Raw genomic sequence first — 18,607 nt, forward strand, 5'->3', positions numbered from 1 at the left:
TCAGGGCAGGGGCTATACCAACTGTAACACCTCCTAGCCCAGTAAATGGCACCTCCACCCTCCCAAGGCCCGGAACAAAGCCTGGCATCGTTCCTGGTTTCTGTCTCTCTCTCACACCAGCAGCCAGTGTGTAGCCCGAGTTCCTGGGACTTCAGGGTCCCGTCCTTTCTCACCACAACTGCCAGCACCCTCTGATCTTCAGCCCTCCCCAAGCCCTTTCCCCCAGACTAGCCCTGAATATTCCCTGAGGATACAGGGACAGGCACCACCTGCCTGGTCTCCAGACCACTCCTTGTGCAGAGGAGTACATATGCAGAGCCCACTCCCAAGCACACTTTGTTTGTCCTACAATATGTGAAAACAGGAGACACATCCCCTGTGCATGCAAACTTCAGGTTTTCCAGGGGGGAATCCAAGCTGGCCTTGCGCACCACACCCCACACAGCAGCCATCGCCCCACAGGGCAGCCAGACAGGCAAGCCCTTGCCTTACTCCAAGCTTCCTTTAAAGTCGCAGGTGGCCCCTGAGACACAGACTGGGGTAACCTGAGTGTGAGCTGATAGCCGCTGGCTCAAAGATGTCACTGCAGATCTCAAAGAGGAGACAGAGTCAGTTGAAATAGAACCAAAGTGGATTGGATCAGAGGGTGAAAAAAAGATCTGAAAGCTTCCCGGAACTCTCAACCTAGTGTCTGCTTAGAGTTTCCTGAGCTCTTCGCAGAGGAGACCCATGACTGTCCTGCCAGCCCCGCATAAATGCAAAGGCAGATAGGGGCCGAGGAGCAGGAAAGAGGGCGAGGGACAGATCACAAGGGTCTCCAGTGCCCAGCCAAGGAGCGGCCTCCTCCCTCCACTCATCCCACGACAGGCATCCTGTCATTCCTATCAGAGGACCCCGAGGCCACAGGTGGGCAGACACCTGCACAGTGGCTTCACAGGTTTGTCCTCCCTGAGGTCCATGCTGACCTGTGTCCTGTGTCCTGCCCTGGACCCTCATTTTCCCCTATGGGTGAAAACAATAAGACTCAGAGCAGCAAAGCGATCAGCCTGGGCTGCACAGAAAGATACTGGTACCAAGACTGTAACCTCTCCAAAGAGTTTTTTGCGGACCATCAATGATAGGAAAACAAAGTTAAAAAAGAAAGAAAACAAAGTTTTGTGCTAGATTGCGAGTACTTTTTTTTTTTTTTTTAGAACTTTATCTAATGTTTTACAGTTTTCTCAAAGCTCCAAGGAGATAAATTTAAAGAGCAAATTCAGACCAGCACCATGGGCATGATAACAGGCAGGTTGGGGGGCACCTTTGCCTTTGTGGGCTGAGGCAAAGGAACTGTAAATTCAAGCCCAGCCTGGGGAACTTAGCAAAATGCTGTCTCAAAAAATACACACTGGGAGGCTTAGCCAAGGGAGTCACAAGTTCAAACCTACCCTGGGAGATCTAGAGACTGAGCAAGGCTCTGTCTCAAAATAAAATAAAAAATGACTGGGGATGTAGCTCAGGGTAAAGGCACTAGATTCAGTCCTCAGCATCTGAGAGACAGAGAGAGAGAGAGAGAGAGAGAGAGAGAGAGAGAGAGAGAGAGAGAGAAGGCAGGCAGGAAGTACAGTTCAATAAAAACAAAAACTAAAATAAAAATTTTATAGCCTCACTAGCATAAAAGTGAATGTGTTAAGAATTAAATATTTTCTTCATCTAAAAGTTTAATCTTTTCTATCCTAAAAGAAGTGAAAGCCTCGGCATGGCCTGTGAGAGCACTGTCCCGCAGCCTGAGGCAGACAGGGTACCGCTCTGCCCCAGTCCTGCTCCCACGAGGACTGGGCTCCCGAAAATATTTAAGATTCATGTGCCAGGCAATTGGCTTCTCTCTCCTTTAACAGTTTGCTGGAGATGTCATTCAAATGCCATGCAATTAATCTATGTAGTGTGCAATTCGGTGATTTTTTAGGGCAGTCTTAGTATGTTCACCAGGTTGGGTGACCATCATCAATTTTAAATCATGTTGATCACCCTGAAAGGAGGCTGTCTGCCGGCTAGCAGTCAGTCCTTCCTTCCCCCAGCCCTGCCAACCCTCAGCTACAACTGGTTTGTTTTCTACGTCTACATTTTCATTGATTGGTCTGGTCTGGGCATTTCGCATAAATGGAATCACATACTCTAGGGTCTTTTGAGACTGGCTTCTTTCACTCGGCATAATGTTTTCCAGGATTGCCTGTGATGTGTCGGGCATCTGTACTTTATTTCATTTGATTCCGTTGTATAGATGTGCAGTAGCCCTCCCTTATCTGTGGTTTTGTTTTTCGCAGTTTCTGTTACCTGTGCTCAACTGGGGTCAGAAAATAGTAAATGCGAAATTACAGGAATGAAAAATATTCAGAAGTCTGTGATTGTTCGGCATGCTGAGTAGCATGGTGAAAGATGAAACCTTCCCACTCGGTCCTGCCTGGGACGAAACCATCCCTCTGTCCAAGTACCCTCACTGTATATGATGCTGCCTGGCTGAGAGTCACTTAGCAGCCATTGCGGCTACCAGATCAACTGTCCCGGAATCATAGGGCTTGTGTTCCAGGAACCCTTATTTTGCTTACTGATGATGCCAGGAGCAGGCATGCAAAAGAGCCTCCAGAATGTGAAACACGGAAGGAGAGATTAGCTCTGGAACCACCGTGCAACGCCGCAGGGCCGGTGAGACAAAACGGGCATATGAGACTCAGTGCAACCCAAGATTTCAGCATCCACCAGTGGTCCAGGAGCCCCTGCAGATCCCTGAAGATAAAAGGAGCCTACTGTACCACAGGCATCAGAGCTGGATATCTGGGCCTGTGTCCACTTTTTGGCTATTTATAAACATTCACATAATAAGGTATTTTGTGAGCAAGTTTTCATTTGAGTATATGTCTGAAAACAGAACTACTGGGTCTTGTGGTAACCCTATGTTTAATCTTTGGAGGAGACCTTAGGCTGTTTTCCAAAGCTACTGCACCATTTTACATCCCACGAGTAATGTGTGAAGGTTCCAATTTTAACTCTCTGCCAGCACTTGTTACTGTTTATCTTTTTTTCACTCAAAGTGCCCTTGCAAGGATCTTTTCATAATTTGATTAGCATTCCATTTCTCTAATGATCAATGATGTTGAACATCTTTTTTATGTGCTTGCAAGTCATTGAAATATCTTCTTTGGAAAGATGGCTATGCAGACTCTGTCCATTTTCAACTGAGTTACCTTTTTTTGTTCCTTATAGAGTCTGCATGCAAATCCCTAAATAGTAGTCTAGTTTGGAAATATTTTTCCCATTCTGCAGGTTATCTTTCCCCTGTCTTGATGATGACTTTTGAACTGCAGGAATTTTATGTTTTAATGAGCTCAGGTCATCTTTTTTTTTTCTTTAGTCGCTTGTGTTTTTAGTGTCATCTCTAAGAAAGCTTTGCTTAACTCAAGACCATGAAGATTTACTCCTTTGTTCTTGGAGTTTTAGCTCTTCCATTTAGATCTATTATTCAGTTAAGATTAATTTATTAATATGGCAGATACTTCAATGTGTATTTAGTTCAATGTTTTGTGTATTTAGTTATTCTAGCACCTTTGTTGAAAAATGACTAATTTTTTCCACTGAATTTTATTAGTACTCTTGACAAATTATTTGCCTATAAGTGTGTTTCTTTTGTACTCTTAATACCACTCAATTAATCTATTGTTTATCATGCATCAGTACTACACTGTATTGTTAGCAACTTTGATTTTTAAGCTCATTTGTTGATTTTAGGTCTCATGTTTTGCTATGAATTTTAAGATCAGCTTGTCAATTTCTACCAAAAAGCAAGTTGCAATACTGATAGCCATTGCATTAAAACCACAGATGGCTGGAGGAGTATGGCCATCTTAACAATATTAAATCTACCAATCCATGAACATGGAATGCCTTTTCATCTACTTAATTCTATTTTAGTTCTTTCAATAACGTTTGCACTTTTTAGATTACAGGTTTTTGCACTTCTTTTGTTAAATGTATTCCAAAGTATTTTCTTATTTTATTGTTATAAATAAAACTTTATTCTTCATTTGATTTTTGAAATTTCACCACTTATGTATATAAATATAGATTCTTGGACCCCGAAATCTTGCTAAACTTATTTATTAGTAGTAATGGTTTTTAGTGGATTCTTGGGCTTTGCTATACAAGATCATAACATCTTCAAATACAGATCATTTTCCTTCCTCCAGTCTTCATTTCTTATTTCTTTTTCTTGACCAGCTGCTTTGTCTAAAACTGCAGTATAATGTTGACTAAGAGTGGACACTCTTATCTGATGTTCCTAATTTGGGGTGGGGGAGAACTCTTCTTATCTTAACTCTTACTTAAATTAAGTTTGTAGCTTGGTTGGCTGTGGGTTTTTCATGCATGTCCTTTATCAGGTAACATTCTAATCCTAGTTTGTCAGCAGTTTTTTCATTAAAGGGCATTTCCCTTCTATTTTAATCCAATGACCCACACTGTACTTCTAAAAATCTCCATGGAAAATACAAACAACCCGAGGCTCCAAATTTTCGGTGTCTTGCCTAATACCACACAGCTTGTAAGCGACAGACTAGGAGACAACCAGGTCCACGGACTCCACACTCCACGCCTAAAAATACTCCTAGCTTTTTATTCCTGGTTGCTACTCAGACTTTCCTCCCAGAGCCAGGTGCTCCTGCTGTGTATAGCCATTGGAAATTGTGAGGATTCTCTTAGGAACAAACTGCACAGACACACGTCTGCTACATGGACAAGGTTGAGCAGAAGATGTTTGAGCAGATATGGCCAAACAGCCCACACTGCCTTTGCAGGGCAAAGCTGGAACTTAAGTAAAAGTCATAGAGCTATCAGGAGGAAGCTAGGAAGCTTCAATGGCCGTGAGTCTAATCAGTGAAATTTAAACACAAGAGAGTTTTTCCCTGAAGTTCTTTAGTCTCTATGATGAAGTTTAGCTAAGCATTCACGGGAAAGATACTGAGCTGCACGATATCGACTTTCTGCTTTTGAAGTGGCCCTTAGACATTAACATCATTGTGTCAGCTATTATTAAGTTGATACATTTAATTAAGGGGTTCGTTTTGGATTTAAAACTGACGACAAGTGCACTTTTCCCTCCATCACACACGCCTAAGCCTGAAGGCGACGGTCAGAACACGGAGCTGTGGCAATCACCTGCCACCTGACGGCAGTGTACCTTTCTTGAACCAAGGGATGGGGAAGAGAGGAAGGATCCTAAAGGTCAGCCAGTGCAAGTGGTCTTGCACTTAATAGCTCAGGCCCCACACACAGGGACTGTGATTTGATTGGCTGGGGCTTACACCTCAGGGGGGTTTAAAAGTCACCCCAAGGGCAGGGGATTTAGCTCAGCAATAGAAGCACCTACCTGGCAAGCGCAAGATCCTGAGTTCAATTCCCAGTACCAAAAAAAAGTCACTCCATCCAACATGAGAATCACACTCCAATCCGACCTTTAAAAACCATGTCTTCACATTAGAAAAGCAACCGAGAGTCACTTCAGAGACAGCCCATACTATTTCATGGACAATTCTTCCAGCAACAGCCGCTGGGGTAGGGTAGCACACTGGTTATGGCAAACACAGGCCAAAGCCCTCTGCAGTCCAGGGAGAGGGACAAGATTCACATATGGACATGAGCACATGATGGGTGGTTGTGCACTGGATCAGAGCAGCGGTTCCGGAGCCAGGCCTGCCTGGGTTCAGCCTGGCCCCACACTTACCATATGCCATCATTAGCCCTTTGATGCCTCAGTTTCCCTTCCTAGAAAAAGCAGAAATCATCAGTGGTAGTGTTTCTGTTGTGCGCATGACAGAGTGGATCTGGAGGGGTCGGTGTCAACCACTGTGTTATGGAGAGGACAACTCACTGGGCAGAGTCCGGAGTACTCAGTGGCATCAGAAGGAGGGTCAGGGGCTCCTCAGAGGCCCCTGCTGGGGTACAGCTCCATAGCTGCCACTGTCCCCCACACCATGGACACTGCCTGGGAACCGCCCTGACTTTCTCCATGAAGGTGTTCTTTCTCCCTCATCCCTCCCGCCCCTAACCTGAGACAGAGGTGAGGGGGAAGCGGCCTCTTCTCCCCCAGGACGGTGAGTCTCTTAAGGTCACCGTACTCCAGAGGCCCCTGAGGGGACAACCTCTACTTCAGGGAGGGCACAGTGAGGGAGAAGACCCCAGAGGAGAAGCAGCCGGGGGTGGGGACAGCAGGGTCTCCGTGTCACCCTGAGGTAGCAGGATCTGGGACTTTGAGGGACGATGGCCTGGGAACACAGGACTCTGTCTCAGTGAGACTGTTGCTCCTGAGTTCTCTAGGAAGGGAAACTGAGGCATCAAAGGGCTAATAATGGCACACAGTAAACTGTGGAGCCGGCTGAAACCGGGTAGCCTAGCTGTGGGGTCCCTCCTCTGAACCAGTGTGCAGAGCCTGGAAACTCTCAGCAGTAAGGAGAGGAAGCACGGAGGAGGACCAGAGGGTTCTCCTAAAAGTTCTGGAAACTGCATATACCCCAGGGTCTGGGAGACCACTTCTGGGCCTTGAGAGGCTTTCCTGTATATTCATACCCATCACAGACTCAAAAGGGTTCCTTTCCAGGGTTCCTCACCATCAACCCTGCACTGAGGCCAGAGACCTGCGGAGGGGACCTGAAACCCAGCCCCAGGGGAGGTCAGAGACCAGCAGCCAGCACTGACTGAGGTAGCCCATGGAAATGGGGAACTGAGAGGGGATGTTCCCGTCCAGAGATGAACGGATGTGCTGACCATCAGGCCCAGCCAGGGGCTGACAGGAAGCAGATGGCTCCCCTCAAGGGACTCCTGGGCTGCTTCCGGGAGGTGCATGGACAGAATGAGGTGCCCATCCAGGTCCACCGGCACAGGGCAGGGACAGGGTCTGAGTCTGCTGTATATCTTTATTCTCTTGTTTATTGTCTGGGTCCGCTCCAAAAAGCACTTGAAACCAAGGCTCTCTAAGACAAAGCCACCTAGCTAAGGTCACCTGGTTATTTAGTGGCAGAACTAGGATCTGGACCTGGGTCTGTGTCTTCCCCTCATGCAGGAGACTGACATGCCCCAAAGTGAGGCTGGGATCCAAGCCATTCGACAGCCTGACCAAGTAGTCAGTGAAACAGCTTTGTAAAATATTGTCTAAAGGAAAGTCACCATCTTACAAAAGTAGAAAGATTAGTTTTTTAAAAAAGCCTCACGTCCTTTTGCCCAGCTTCAGCCACTGTCAACTCAAGGCCCCATCTTCTGATCTACACACACCCTCAACACCACGGGGTTATCTTGAAGCAAATGCCAGAAGCTGGAGCTGAAGCATCTTTTAGAAGACACTGAAAGAGGCAGATAGAAAGTCACCTCTCCTTAGAGCCGAGGCATCTCATGAGGCTGCTGGCTTTATGCAACATGAGAAGGAAACACAGACCCCCAAGGGGCCCCTCTGACCTCTGCTGCCGGGCCTGGCCCGGGCAGGGAGCTGCAGAAATTGTGCTCTTGCTGCAGCCTCAGCGATCAGCAGGCCTGGCCCTACTCCAGCCAAAGGGTGCCTGGCTCAGATCCTTGGCAGAAATGTGGCTTCCAGGAATCCACCACGGAAACGCTGGCCGAGCTGAAGCGACTCACTCTGGCTCCACACCCCGGCCCCGTTCCAGCAATCTCACCAAGGGATCCCTCTTGGGGCCTGGTCTAATTAAAAAGGAAGCTCGTGTGAAGGCAGCCAGGGGAAGCAGGTGAACAGGAGGCCTGGCAGGGTGAGCTCCCCAGTTAAAAAGAGGTCTCCTGGGGACCTGAATTCAAATCCCCTCACAGTCCGCTAGTCATGAGAAGTTTTTAATTTGTTTGGTTGGAGAGTTCTTGGATCAGCAAAGGATCATTCCAGTCTGCAGGGCTGACATAAGGGTTAAATGAGAAAATGAATATAAAGCAGCATATCTTCCAATAGGATTTCAATCGGACAAGATTAGTTCTGTACTTTAATACCCACATCCTAGTGTCATCCTCATGGATCTCAGAGCTCCCTCCTTGAAGGGCAAGTGCTCTAAGGCAAAAAGAGATTTGGACTTAGAAGCCACAGAAAGAGAATCCATCCTTTACCTCCTTCTAGCCATGCAATGTCAGCAAGTAGTTTTGCCTCTGAGCCTTTTCCTGGTCCTTCTCTCTTGTACAAAACACTGTGCTGGTCTTTCTGATGGCCCAGATGGTTACAAAATAACTAGCAGGCAGGTAGTGTATACAGGATGGATACTCTGGAAGAAGGGATGATTCACATCCTGGGAGAGGCAGGGCAGGATGGCCCAAGATTTCTTCAAGCTACTTAGAATAGCTCCTCATTGAAAATTTATGGATTGTTTATTTCTGGAATTTTCTACTTAAGAGCTTCAACTTTACTTGACTATTGATAACTGAAGTCACAGAAAAACAAGACCACGGATAAAGGAGGACGCTGTCCCTGTATTACAGACTCACCAAAGAGATCAAAACAGGAGGAAGTGTGAGAATGCCTGCTTTTCATTTCTTCACTGGATTCCAGGTGGGAGACACTGTCACTTCTCCCAGGAAGAGTCTGAGCATCTTCGCAAGCCAGAAGCAGAAGGCTGTGATTCTTCGACCTCAGCCTGAGCAGGTGGAAAGACCTGGCAGTAATCAAAGGAGGGGGCCAGAGGCAGCCGCCCGGTGCTGGCAGAAGGTGTGTGGAGTGTTGCCAGCTGGCCAAGCTGCCCTTGGCATGGGCACACAGGAACCCAGGTCTCAGTTGGCAGTGGACGCTGAGGCAGCGAGCAGGAGGACACCAGGGAGCCTGGCATCCTTGGCCGAATCTGCACATCCTGAGTGTGAGCATCATGACTTAATTCCGTGGCCCAGCAGATGGAATAGCTGGAGTCTCTGTGCAGCAGGGATGGGGAGATGCTGGGGACAGAGGGAGCCAGTGACACTAGCCTCAAAGTCAGCCAACAAATGGCATGTGCTAACATGAGCTGTGAACACCCCTTGTGCCGAGCCCTGTTCTATAATTTACTGAATTATTTTGGTTGAGACACTGAGGATTGAACCCAGAGCCTTACCACTGAGCTACCGCTCTAGCCCTTTTTAAATTTTGAGACAAGGTTTTGCTAAGTCTCTAAATGGCCTAGGCTGAGCTCAGATATGCAATCTTCCTGCCTCAGCTTCCCAGAGTGCTGCAATTACAAGTGTGCACCACCCACTGTTAATTTTCAGTGATTTACATCACCAATACTTACAACAGCCCTGAGAGGCAGATGTTCTGATCACCTCCACATTACAGATTCAGAAACGGAGGCCCAGGAAGACGGTGACCTTTGCCTCACCTGATCTCACATGGCGAAAGGAGGAGGTGAGACTCATGTCCAGCGTGATCAGGGTCCTGCTTTGGGCCACTCCTGCACTGCCTCCTAGCCAAGTAGGCAAGTCCAGAGAGCTCTGTCCTTCCACAGGAAGTCACAGGTACCTTCTGAAGAGGGCTTCACACACAGCCGGGAAACCCCAGCTTCCGGAAGCGGCTGTATTTTGGAAGAGCATCAGACGCGGCTGGTTTTGCACTGGACTCTGGCTCTGAGACCCAGCTCTCACGTGGAGCCTCGCCTTCAGGCAGATGCCCAGTTTCCTTCTGTCTAGAGGAGCCTCCTCCTCTTGCTGGGGCGGGGACAGGGAGGCACTGAAGAACTGGGCACGTCTAGGCCCAGGCGGTGGTGCCGATGAGAAATGGCAACCTTAGCGGACTGGCAAGAGAAGTTCACACACCTTGGCTGGCTGGGCTCGGGGAACTCGGGCTGGGGGCGGCAGGAGAGAAAAATGCCAGCAGATCTTGTGCAAGGCTTCTCCTCTCGCTCTCCAGGCTGGTGGCAGAGTCTTGGCAAGTGCTGCTTTGGAATCCTCGGGAGGCTTCTGCCAGTTCAACTGACAGGGCAGCAGATGGCACACACTTATCTGCTGATGATATTTTGATTTATTTATCTCTTACAGATGGTACCAGGCCTTGGTTTCTGGCACGAGTTCAGAGTGCAGGTCAACTTTCTGGGGAGAATTGTTTCTACGAGTGGAAGAGACACTGAAGACTAAGGTCTTATTTGGCATCATGACTGGTACCTCCAGGGCTTCCAGACACCCCTTGCTTGGGCATTTGGGGTATTGTAGGTAAATCAGAAGGATGAATCTGTTCTAAAGCATCTCAGAGGCAAAAATTCTAAATGCTTAACTAAAATCAATGTTATGGTGATTAAATGAAAGAGTTTCATATTCACAGTACTCATAAAGTCAAGTCTTCTGTCACTTGCAAGCTTTGTGTCCAATCTGGACTCTTTGGGTCTTAGTTTGCACATCTATAAAATGGGTAGAATTGTCCTCCATTACCTCCACACACAGTATGACAGAAACAGCTAACTGTCTAACAAAAAGTGCACTGTTCTTCTGCAGTACAGAATGCTTATTAAGCAGTTGCCCATCTCCATAGAACATTTCCCAGAGAAGATCATGTGATGGTTCTTGACTGTGTGACTGGCATGAGTACTTCCCAGGGAGCACTCTTATGAAGACAGTGTACCTTCTCTTTACTTTCCCTCTTAGACACAGAGGGCTCCAAGGCCCAGGGAAACGGTAGAATCACAGCATGAAATTTGCCTGCCCCCCAAATTACAGGATAATGCCACCCATCACGACTCCCCATATTGAAGCGGAAATACATTTCTGTGTAGTCTGTGGACAGGTAGGAGTTGGTTTGTTATGGAAGCTGGTGTTGCCCCGTACACAGGCTGGCTGGGGAGCAAATGAGATGTATCTATCAGACACCCAGGGCGTGAGGAGGATTCACCAAATCCTCACTGTCGTGATCGCCAGCCTCCTCTAAGAAAGCTGGATAAATAATGGATAGTGCAAATTTTTATGTCATCCCATATGTTGGGTTTGGTTAAAGTAAGAAAAATATCTTTTCCCCAAACCTTCATCTTACATTTGCCCTCATTTGTGACATTAGGGATCATTCACAGCCTGTCCTACCATGGCTGACTCAGGGAGATGGTGTCCGGGATCATCCACCCTGTTCTTCCTCTGCAGAAACACCCAGCGTGGCTCGGAATGGAAGGAAGGACTTGGGGACTCAGTTTGCAGATGCAAAACCCAAGCTCCAGGAAGGGTTTGAATGGCTTACACCATCATCAGTCAGATATTAAACAGAATTTGGGGGCCAAAGTCTGCCTTCTAATCCAGAAGAAGCTGGGAGGGGGTAGGGACCCCCTCCCCCAATCCCAGGCAATACTAACAGCCAGCACTTACAGAGAATTCACCACATGCCGGGCACTGATCTAACATCCACCTGACTTCACTTGTCTAATTCCCATAAAAGCCATGGAAAGCAATGCTATCTTTGTTCCCATTTTATGGATGAAGAAACTTAAACATGGGGAGATTAAGGCCCTCACCCCAAGACACCTAGGCACCCCACCTGCAGAGCCCCCACTTTCCATCAAGTTTGGAGGGATGGAACCTGTAAAAATGACTCCTTTGATTTCTTGACACCTACAGAACAGATCTCTGTGTGACACAACCAAATAACGGTCCAGGCTCAGTAAAGCCCTGCAGGGGCGTTAAACTTCCCAGGGGTCAAAGGAGACGAAAAAGGCTTGGACCACCATCCGGCAATGTCACCAAGATACCCCAGCAGCCAGTGGCACACTGGATGAGGCCAACACATTCCTGGGTCCCAAAAGGGGCTAATGATGGGGAGTGCGGCGTGAATTACACTGGGGTCCTCCACGGGAAACAGTTTTCCTCCAGACTCCCTCCCACCCCACTCACTTCCTGAGAAGATGCTTGTGCCGGCCTATCTTTAACAGTACTCTAATACTTGCTCACCTCCTAGTTTAAAAAGGGGGCAGAGGAGACGGCACCAGGGAGAAAGGCACAGGCCACAGTCCCGGTGGAGGGAAATATAAAACATAAAGAAAAGGTCACCGCGCCCAGCTAGCATCTGATGGCAGTGTTTTTGTTGTATGTTTATACACACACACATTTAAGCTTCCTCTATTTTAGGCAAGTTGTACTGGTTTTCCATTTCTAACTGTGATATAAAACTTTCCTTTTAAATCCACTTATGTGACGAAAATGCAAACCAACACAAAACCAAAAAAACAAAATCATAGTAGAACAAGGAATGTGCGGATAGGAATAACTTTATAAAGGCAATGACTGAAGTCTAAGAGACACCGGAATGGACAAATTCTATGCTTCTAGGGCCACGCTGACCGAGCACCGAGTTTTGTGCAGGGCCCTCACACTGCACAGCCATGGATATGTTCAGAGTAACAAATACCTCAATATACAAGGGGAGAGAGAGAATCTTCTGGCCAGCTGGCCTGAAATCGGTGACCAAAGTTCCTTGCTTGAAATTGTGTTATTTTCTGTTCGGGATCCTCCGGCAGGTCCCCAGGCTTAGCACCGCCAGGCAGCCCACGCAGCAGTGGTTGGTACACAACACGTCCTCAGGAGGGAGGAGGGAGGACACGGCTGCTCTCGAGGGGACACAAACAGGACCCTGAGAGGCCGCGGGAGACTGGACGGCGAGCCCGCTGCACGTTTGGGTACAAAGGCAGGAGGTGGGGTTGAGGAACTAGCATCTGCGAGCTACTCCAGGAGCAGCGAGCGGCCGCGGAGGGCAGCCCACCCAGGCAGACCTGAGAGCACCCGAGAATGGACAGCTCACAGAAGGAGCACTGCCCAGGGAGGAGTCCAGGAAAGGCACGCACGGTCAACAACTGTCACGGGGACGGCTTGCGCTAAGTCCCATAAACATCATCTCAGGAGATCGGGGGTGCTATGCACCCAAGTTCTAGTCCGTTTCTTGGAGGGGTCTGTAAAAATGACTTCAAAGTTAACTGTCGACCCGGGGCCAAAATGACCAGGCCAGAGCCCTTGAAAAATGAAATTCAGATCTGATGATGTCTAATCACAAACGTGGGCCTCACTCGTCCCCAGGGATCCCAGCCGCGATGGCTCCCTAACCAGGGCCACTGAGAAGGACCTCTCACGTCCTAGGAATTTCTCTCCTTCTCTCGCTGTCCACTTTCACGAACCCTGTCATCCACCCCAGGTCCACAGCCTCCGCCTGGCCCCTGGCCTCCCTGCCACCACCCGTCCACGGCAGTGCTTTCGGAGCTCAGATCTGAATTCCATGCAAGGGCCTTCACTCGCCTTGAGTAGTCACCAAGCACCATGTACTTAGACTTGTGTTTAAATTCAGACTCCTAAAAATGCACATTTTCTGTGACCCTTGGTGTCATTTCTTGGGATTCATCTTACATGTGGACAAAATAATACAAGGTTAGATCATTCACTGTATCATTACTTTAATGATAAAGGACTGGAAATAACTTAAATTTCCATTAATTAAATTTTTGAAGACTCTTGTTCATTAAAATGAACAAGGCAGGCAACCCACTCGGGACCCCGTCTGTCTCTCTCTCTCAGACAGAAGCTTTCTTTCTCTCAATAAATATATTCTGCTGTTAACCTCTATTGTCCCTAAAATTCTTTCTTCAATTTTAAAGGACATGAACTTGTGGTGGACATCTGGTAGGTTGGGAGTTCCTTTCCCTTATATGAATGTCACACAGTTCCTAGTTAATTCCACTCTTCCTGCCGTGTCCCAGGAGCTCTCAAGGGCCCAGGGTAAGAAGAATGAGAGAATAAAGGGAAAAAAGGACAAGAGTTGGAATACAAAAACCTGAGGCCATGTGGAGCCCTCTCTCCTGATGGGAAGGAAGGAAGGAAGGAGGAGGAGGAAGAGGAGGAAGGAGAGCTCCAACAGGTGCAGCACATTTATTTATGTCCCTAGGAGACCGTGAGTCACGTGAAACGGCTCCACCCAAGCGTGTATCCACATGGCTTGTCTCAGGCACCCAGTGTTCTTGAGATTAGGGCGGTTTGTCCATGTGACTGTCTCAGGCGCTCTGTGCTCTCAAGGCTGGCCTTAATCCTGCCCTGCACGTGACCGACCTTCAATTTCGCCACCGTCCACATTCTCCTAATCTAGCTGTGCAAACAGCTACCCATCTAGAACTAATCCTTGCTTTCATAGGTCCTCTTGAAAATCCTCCACAGAGAATTCAAACCTTACAAAATATTCCTTGCTATTGTCCAGCACATTATACAATTCCTCCCAGAAAAGTGCTCCCTGGCTTACACCTCACTAATTAGGCCTGGACACTCATAAGCAAACTTTAGAAATATTTGTAAGTGAAAAAAGCAAATTCTGAGTGATCGATTCATGGACTCTATTCTCAGCCAATCGCTTGACCCTTCCTCTATTGCCTGGTAAAATCAGAATTTATGTCTAAATTTCTAAACTGCAGGCACCGTAAATTCTTTTTAAAAGGTGGAAGGTGGGGTTGAGGGTCCTATTACTTTTGGACTCTTGTTGAGACAAGGATGTTAGCTATTTTAATTATTATATTTGAAACCAGATATGTTACGGGGCAGGGGGGATAATGTACAGAACAGATAACACACACACACACACACACAGAATCACAGGAAATTCCGCCAGGAGCACTGCTTACTTCCCAGTATTTAATTCCATCTGTATACTTTCAGGCTGAGGGCATGGCTCGGTGGTAAAGCACTTGCCAACCTTATGTGAGGTCCTTGGTTCCATCCCCCGCACCAAAAAAACAAAAAACAAACAAACAAAAACCCTCATGTGCATATCTCCAAAGACCTGGGATGCCATAGTGCTATTGTTTTTCAGAATGGAAACTGCTTTATGGTATTTTTTCTATTGATTCCAAGTTTACAATTACCAAGACATACTCTGTCTTCTCACTGTTCCTACACAAGCGCCTGCCTGACAAGGACAAGGTCTTGAATTCAATTCCCATTACAAAAAAAAAAAAAAAAGGAAAGAAAGAAAGAAAAGAAGTAGCTCCTTCCCACAGTTCCTGGTATTCCCTTTGTAGCAACTTTTCCAACTGTAAATTATTTTAGTAATTATCTTAGAGCCTTCCTCACTGTTTGATATAAATTTAAGAAAAAGCACTGTTCACACACATTCCCCTAGCATCTGGCTAATAATTATTAATACTACCAACTTAACTGTTCGTTACTAAATATATCACAAACTTCCTCATTCATTTCATAGTCTCCTAGTGAGATGTAAGCTGTTGTTTGTTTTAGGTACTAAACTTTTGAGAATTTCCTCATCCTAACATTCTGCGATTCTAAAGGGCTGGGGGACCTTCCTAAGTATTTTCCCCACAGAAGGTAAACACAGAAACAGGCACAACTCTCACAGCCTGACACTGGAGGCACCAGAAAGCCTGCATGACAACAATTACTTCTTCTTCCTCCTCTTTTTTTTCTTCTTCATCTTCTTCTTCTTCTTTGAGGCAGAGTTTCACCGTGTGGTTCAGGCTGGCCTCAAACTCATGGTGATCCTTCTGCCTCAGCCTCTGAGGGCTGGGATTACAGGTGTGTGCTGCCACACCCAACCCCAACTATTTCTTAGTGCACATGTATTAGGCCTCTGTATTGCTGTGGCTGCCAGGCAGAAAGCCTGGAAGTAGACATTTGAGGCTTGACTGCCTTTAAATTGGATGGCTTGGAGTGGAGGCAGCTGAATTGGAGGAAGCCCCATCATCATCATCATCATCATATCAGCAGCTGCTGTGGACACAGTTAATGCTGCACCCCTGTCAGGGTCCAAAGAAATAAATCTAGAGGAACCAAAGAAGGTTACTAGAGAGGCCTGGAGAAAGAAGAAAGAGTTAGAGAACAACGAAAATTGGGCAGAAGTTGATGAAGAAGGAAAAGACATCAATCCTCATATCACTTAGTATGTTTCTTCAAGTGCCACTGTATATTGATCCATCAGAAAGACCTTCCTTAAAGCATCAAGACCACAGCTAGAAAAACAAAAGGTCATCTGGAGAATGGTACAAGAGAGGTGTAAAAGAGAATTCTGTAAGTACTAAGTACCGCAAAGGAGCATGCGAAAATTGTGGGGCCATGACACACAAAAAGAGACACTGCTTTAAGACCTAGGCAGTTGGAGCCAAGTTTACAGGTACTAATACAGCTCCAGATGATTATGTCCAGCTTCAGTTGATGTTTGACCATGATGGGAAGAGATATCGGTGGAATGGCTGTAATCCAGAAAAACACATGAATATTGTGGCAGAGTATGTCAAAGTTGACCTGGCAAAACAAATATCAAAAGCCCAGAAACTCCAAGAAGAAATTCGCTTCAGGAAAATTAGTAGGCCAAGCTAATTCTCCAAAACACCAGCAGGGAGAAGAGGAACCAAATTTGCAGATGGAAAAAGATCGTAATAGTGAAGACGAAGATAAGTATGCAGATGACACTGACATCCTAACAGAATTTTGACTCCAAGAGAAGAATCACTGTCCAGAATCTTAGGATTTGAGAAGATACTGAAAAGTGTTCAAGAAATTTGGATCCAAATTCTGCCCAGTATGATCCAAAATCTAGAGCAATGAGAGAGAATCCATATGCCAAGCCAAGGAACCATCCAGATGAAGTGAATTACACTGGAGATAACTCGTGAAATATACAGGAGATTCTATTTCCATTGAAACTCCTAGACACAGTTGTTTGGGATACCTAGGACAGAGGATCTGAAATGCATCTGCAGGAATGTAAAAAAAAAAAAAAAAGAAGAAGAAGAAGAAGACTTCAAGGAACAGCAGAGAGCATCCTGGAAAGGTATTGTTATGGTTTCTATTTGGATCCCCCCGACCAAGCCTCATGCAATCATGGACGTGGCTGAATCTAGTGTTTGTGATTGGTTCGTTGTCCAGCGCTAGGATTGCGATGTGGGTGTTGCACCTGCCCAGAGGCAGAGCCGACCTACAGTGTAAGGGCAGGGAAGAAGGGCAGTGTAAGGGCAGGCTATTTTGCTCTGTCTGTGCTTGCTTTTATGGTAGCCATGAATGGCTGCCCTGGCACATCACCTTGCCGCTTGGAGCCTGCTGAGTATGGACTGAAACCCCATACTGTAAGAAATAAACCTCCCCTTGCTTCACTTTGGATGTCAGGTATTTTGTCTCAACAAAAAAGAAAAATAAGACAAGTATGGTGGCCAAGAACACTTGACTGCATCTCTAGTTAAATTTCTCTTGAAGCATACTGAAGACTACAGGGAGCATTCCAGGCATGGCACAATCATTACAGGACAGGCGTGTGTTATCACCTGCTCCAAATAGGAGGATCCTTGCAAGGTAAAAGAATCCTTGCAAGTATATGAAAACCAACAGTCACACACATATCTGGGGATCCTACTGGAAAGAAAGTAGATGGGGGTACAAATGCTGCCATTCGTTTTTCAAGTATTCCTATTATACAGGGGAACCTGGGAAGGAGATTGTTAATTCAGAGGAATGTATTACCCATGATATAACTGGAGAAGAATCTATGAAAAAACCTCAACCCTCACGGAGATGTGCCAAGAAAAGCTAAAAGAGGAGAAAAAAGAAGAAGCACCAAAAAAAGCAGCTCAGAGAGTGATGCTGAAGAAAAGAAACGTGGAAAATTGAAAAATGCATTGAATGCGGAGGAAGCCTGCCTTCTTCCATCAACAGACCACGCAGACTGATGAGAGGAAGCGACCTTGTTCTGGCGCACAGAAAGAGGGAGCGGAGGCCTGTATACAGCACGAAACGTCAGCGGCCGGAGGACCCACCGCCTCCTTCCCTGGACAGATGCAGCCGACGGGCTCTTCACCTTCCGGGTAACTGTAGGTAGAAGAATCTTTGTGTATTCTTATTGCTGCCTGATATTAATAAAGCTTCAGAAGTCTCAAAGCAAACTTTTCACACTGACAAAACAACCAGAAAACCAAAAAGGAAGTACGTTAAATATGGAGTAACTTGGGAAATAATCTAATTTTACATTAATATGGGGGTCGGTCTTGGTTGTCTGAATCAAAAATGTCTTCTACTCAACAGTAAAGTCTCTATTTCCTCAGTTTTTCTAACCCTTTACCTGGTAGTATTACACACTTTGAAAATAGATGTGCTACTTTCTCAAAACTAGAACTTGTTTTTTAGAAAAAAACCCTAGAAATTTAACTCTAATCATAGATGTTTTGTAATCATTTGTTTCAAATGGTCTGAAACAAAAAAATGAAGTTATTCTTATTTAGTCTTTGGAAAGAGTATTTGTAGAAAATGTAAGTGATTTTATTCTCTCATGTAAATCTGTGAAGTAACAAATATGTTTTTATTTGATTACCAAAATGTTTAATACACACCCTTGAACCTTATGTACAGAACCAAATTTGTTAGTCTTTGAATGGAAGAAAAAAAACTTATTTTCTAATCTTTGGGTCAGTATTGACTAATCGATACTTTTACCGTGCTAAACATGATTTACCCATAAAAATCTATTCCTTCAGCCAGGGATTTGGCTCAGTGGCGTAAGCGCCTGCCTGTCAAACACAGAATCATGAGTTTGATCCCCAGTACAAAAAAAAATCTATTTTTCTGCTTGTGATTCTATTGCTTCTTTTATTTGTGATTACCTTTATGTAACAATTATGATATTAAACTTTAA

At 46.0% G+C, this 18,607-nt stretch overlaps 1 protein-coding gene and 1 pseudogene across 2 annotated transcripts in view; one reads left to right on the forward strand and one right to left on the reverse strand.

Annotated features, from left to right (window-relative positions):
- Window positions 1–18,607, reverse strand: part of Gsg1l (GSG1 like) — a 231,695-nt gene that overhangs the window by 158,694 nt on the left and 54,394 nt on the right. The gene's annotated exons all lie outside the window — the stretch shown is intronic.
- On the forward strand, window positions 756–17,787 carry LOC106025262 (pre-mRNA-splicing factor SLU7-like; annotated as a pseudogene).

Source organism: Cavia porcellus, unplaced genomic scaffold (genome assembly GCF_034190915.1).
Source record: "Cavia porcellus strain 051 isolate PalLab524CR breed Dunkin Hartley unplaced genomic scaffold, mCavPor4.1 scaffold_16, whole genome shotgun sequence".
NCBI lineage: Eukaryota > Metazoa > Chordata > Mammalia > Rodentia > Caviidae > Cavia > Cavia porcellus.